A 5,051-nucleotide genomic window follows, 5' to 3' on the forward strand; every position below is an offset into this window, starting at 1 on the left:
ATCATGGAACACTTCTAAATTTAATGGTTTGGAGTCCTTGGTTAGAGCAAATGGTTAACTTCCTTGGCTGTTAAAAACAAAACAAAACTAAAAAACATTGGAGGAACAAGTCCACTTCAAGGCACTTCAGGAGAAAGGCCTGGCAACCTACTTTTGAAAAACAACAACAACAACAACAAAACTCAGCCATTGAAAACACCCTGGACCATCGTCCTAGTCTGACATGTAGAATTGCCAAGGGTCAATATTTACTCTGTGGCAACTGTTTTTTGCTAAATGTTGTGTTGATTCAGTTAATTAATTTTAAGAAAGATGCTCAGAGAATGAATGTAAATATATAATGGCTTTGTCATCATTACCAAAAGGACTGTGATTAAAGTGCATCCAAAAGGTCAACATATATATTCCTCACTGATTAGGAGTGGTCTACCCATAATCATTCATCCTGACAATTTTTTATATAAACTTTATAGATTAAGGCTAGTCTACTAGTGACCATGTCAAGACAGAGTTTGCCATATATATTTTTCAGTGTTTCAATCAAGCTTGCTACCTTTATTCTACCACTAGCAAGAAACACACACACATGCGCGCACACACACACAAACGCAAACACACGAAGAATCATAGGACTCAATACAGCAGTTATTATAAATCAAGAAAAGCATCATATAATGGCAAAATCTTTTGTTGATTTTAAGATATATGTTGTCAAGAATTTCCAGAAAAAATATTATTTGCTTTTTAGGATGTTTTAAAACAAGCATACACATAGGTTCAGAACATCCAATCGCTGATTATAATATTTTCTCTTGATACATTTAATTGTCTCTTTTATTGTAATTATTTTATGCCTTTAACATATAACATATAAGGAAATAAATATGAGAGTAATTCCCTAATTGTTTATTTGTAAATCAGGTTAAAATTGACACAACCTGAGAAATCAAACCTGGCAGCCTTAGGGTATGTACTATAAAGGTTTATGTTACTAATTGTTGAATGTTGACTTGGATTACAGACACCTCCTTAAAATTCAATTCACTTTTGCTCAACAGAGCTGAGCTTTCTGAAATTGGCCGTATCATTTGTTACTGGAGTTTGAGTGGAAATTCTAATGATTAATAATACATAATAAAAAAAAATCAATTTCACTGCCATCAAGTAGACCCTATCCAGGTTAGAATTCATAATGAACCTGAAAAACAGTGTAGAACTGCCCCTTTCTTCCAAGGAGCAGCTGGTGGTTTCGAATGGCTAACCTTGCAGTTAGCAACCCAATGCACAACCACTCACTATGCCACGTGGGCTCCTAAAATGGTACTATTTTTAAAGGTTATCTAGTTGAATTTTACAGATTAACACTTGTTTAATCAACATTTTAAAACATTTGCTTTCATAGACGGCTTCAACATCCTATCCCCTACTGAAAAAGAAATAATGAAGACAACAGACACGCATCCTAGGAGGCCTACATTTATCCATTTCAGATGATTTCAGGAGTTTATCCTTTGGTTCACAGGAGCCTGGGTGGTGCCATAGACTTGTGGTTGCTGCGAAGGTAGAAGGGGATGATTTGAAAGCCCCCAGAGACTGCAGAAGGAAAGGCCTCGCAAAGAGCTTCCTTCAAGATTACAGCCAAGCACACCCCAGGGAGCTGTTCTTTCCCATAATGCTGCGCCTCTACTTAGCCAATAGCTAACAGCAACAATTCTTTGGTTAGAGTTAGCACTGGAATCTAAGTTCATAAGCTTTAGGAATTTCATAAATATTAAAACAGGGGGCGAGGCTGAGGGGGGAAATCTCCCATAAAATATGGTTATGTACAAATAAAGGGAACTGTATGGACTGTTTCATCATTTTAATTCACTTGAACTCTCTTCATTTCTCCTGAGTGTTAAAAGACGGTTTGTCCCTCAGTCCGAATGAAGTTGACAGAATGAAGTCAGTCTGAGCACCGAGGTAGCACGGTGGATGTGTGAAGTATGGGAAACACCTTTGTCTGAGTCGGGAAGTCCCTAAGGCATCCATCGCTTCCAGTTTCCAATCGTTGCATCTACTCGCTTCTTTGCCATCAGATTGTTCAGGTTGTTAAAGCCTCTTCTTATTTATTGAAAGAGAAGAAAGCAAAGAACAGTAGGGGCATTACTGAGGCGGGTGGAGGGGAGGCGCTTGCTCGTGCTATTTGCTGGAAAAGAAAGTAAATTCGGCCTGAAGAATTTATCTGGTAGTTTTGAGTGGAATGACTATTCACAGAAGAGAGAGAGAGAGAGAGAGAGAGAGAGAGAGAGAGAGAAACAAGATTCCTATCCAAAGCTTGAATGTCACGTGGTGTCAGCCACCCACATGACAATTATTTTTATGGAGACTATGTAAATAGATCCAGTTAAATTTTGTTCCCTGATTAATTATTTAAGAAATTTTACTTTCTGTAAAACAAAGATGAGCAAAAAGCCTTTTTCTACATAGAAAGTGAGAATTAACACAGATCAAAGAATCTGAAGGCAAGGCAGGTCTAGGCTTTAAAATCTTATCCTCTTCCTTTTGAAGGAAAGATGGATGGCAGCATCCACACAGCTGACTTTCTAGATGAATCAAAACTTCCACTTCAGACCAGATGATCATGGGTCAGGAGAGGCGGCTTTCAGCTCTGCAAAACACCCGTGCTATTTACAGGCTTCTCCTGGAGGGTGAACCTTTGATTGTACAAGAAACAGGATCCGCTTTAGAAAGGGAGCCTCTTCTTCACCATCCAACTTGCTTTCATTTTGCTGTCCTGACAAAGCAGTCTGTGCACGAGTGTGGCTCGGGGGCAGAAGCAAATCGTTTCGTCCCTCGAAGGAGCACCGTCAAGTATGTTCACTAGTATGCTTTATTGGATGAACCAGTGGTTACTTATCACCATTACAAATAAAAGACTCCTCACCAGCAGGGACCAAGGTAAATCAATCATTCAAGTTAAAGGCCAGTTAAAATGATGGAATTACATTAATGCAACATAACGTAATGCAATGCAACGTTGGCACATGCCACTCTGAACAGAAACAATCGTGAGCAAGTGCTTGCCTTTCCGTAGGGAGGTGGGCTTTTCAGGCCTTTCCTGGATGGTTCTGATCTGAGCTACTTAGTGGATCAGGGATGAGATTAGGCATTTACTGATTCCCTGGGGGATCAGGAATGAGATTAGGCATTTACTGATTCCCTGGGTAAAATCTAGAGTTGTCCTCGAGAACTTCATAATACTTTAAATTTTGGGGAAGGGAAAGGTAGTACCTGATGACTATTCTAGGATTGATTTGGTGATAGATCACATATGTCCAGGAATGTCCACATATGCACATACCCATGCACACACCTTCAGGGTCTATGTCTAACAGCCTCCAGTCAACCGAGCTATATCATCAGCTTATAAAATCATTCAGAAACCTAAAATTTTCATCTTGACCATCTAGTAAAAAAAAAAGAAGGGGCAATTCAATAGCCCCAAGGAGCCAGGTGCCCATGATGCTGTCAGATGTGCTCCTCAAACTCTCATTCCAAGGAGATTCTGATGACAGATACAGAGAACCAACATACGTGTGGAACAACAATATACCTACTGTTGGAAGCAGCATTGTTAATTTCACAAAAACCCTTCAAACCTCCTCTCCCATTAGTTTCTCACACGTTGCATTATTAGGATCAATGCCTTGAAAATAGCAGTGACTATTAGAAGATAAATAGTCAAACCACTTTGAAAGTGGGGCAAGTGCCTGGAAAAAAAAGAAATTATTGTCTAATACAGCTAATTTCCACTCACGAATCCCAAATTAATATTTTTAAAATGCAGGATAAATTTAACATGCAAGTTGTAGGAAAAATATTATATCTAATTCTAATTTAGTGAGTGAAGAAAGTTCCTTTTCATTCCATTGTACAATAGACCATGCTAAAATCTACTAAGAGATTTTGGAAGATGGGGCAGTATTGTGAGTTGCGTTGCATGCTGTCTCTCACTAGCATTGCATCTAGAAGTGAGCACACAGCTCTTTCAGCTCTGATTGGGGAAATTTTCCACGCGTGCTGGGAAATTCTTTACCTTTGAACACCTTGTCAAGACAGATTGCATGCACATATAAATTAGTTATCTGCTTAAAAACGACAATTTAGTATATGAAAATATATAAGCAGCATTCATGTAACACGGAATTCCTGAGATTAGTGTGTACTATATAACTTTGAGGAATAATGTGTATGCCTGTGAACACTATGATATAAAACATTTCTTTCCACTATGGCAGAATGATCTAAAGCTACCATAAGCTGAGGGTTTTTACTGCCAACGGTGATAAACGAATTTGACTACCATCAGTGATAAATGAATAAATGGAGACGGCTGTGGTGCTGACGCAGATCAACAATCCGGATACATTTTTCATTGTTTCTTTACTTTTCTCATCTACTTTAAAACTAGAAGTGAAGTTTTCTAAATCAAGTATCTAATTTTAATTAAAAAATCATGTTCTTCTTTCTTATTTTTCCCTCAAGTATGTAATCAATATTTGCCTGATAAGGTAAGGTAAAAATTAACTAGAAAGAAAATAATACTTAAGAACATAATCTATTATTATTATCTGCTCTTCTGTAAGACCAATCTCTCTTATGTCTCTAATTGGAAAGGATATACGTAATGGCTCTCCTGTGTCTACAATAAGCTCAGAGAGGACTTATTCCCAGGCAAGTGTATGCAGTTTACTAACCAACAAAGAAAAATGCAGAAGCGAGGAAAATGGATGCCTTTAAAACTCCTTTGTGGAATTAGGTGTTTTAAATAAGTAGATGGTAGGAAGAGAATAACTTTGTCATCTGAATTGAATAATTCAACATGGCCAGGGCATCTCAGGTAAATTTAGGGCCTGTGCTCAGAGTTTTCCTATTAAATAGGAAATTAAATAATTTGAAGGTAATCAAGCGGCCATCAAGCTCAGAAGCAACAAAGCCCACATGGAAGAAGCACACCAGCCTATGCAACCACGAGGTATAGTGTCTGGGGTCTTAAAGGCTTGAAGGTA

The sequence above is a fragment of the Echinops telfairi genome, unplaced genomic scaffold (genome assembly GCF_000313985.2).
Source record: "Echinops telfairi isolate 266 unplaced genomic scaffold, ASM31398v2 ScPeMD7_60;HRSCAF=208, whole genome shotgun sequence".
Classification (NCBI taxonomy): domain Eukaryota; kingdom Metazoa; phylum Chordata; class Mammalia; order Afrosoricida; family Tenrecidae; genus Echinops; species Echinops telfairi.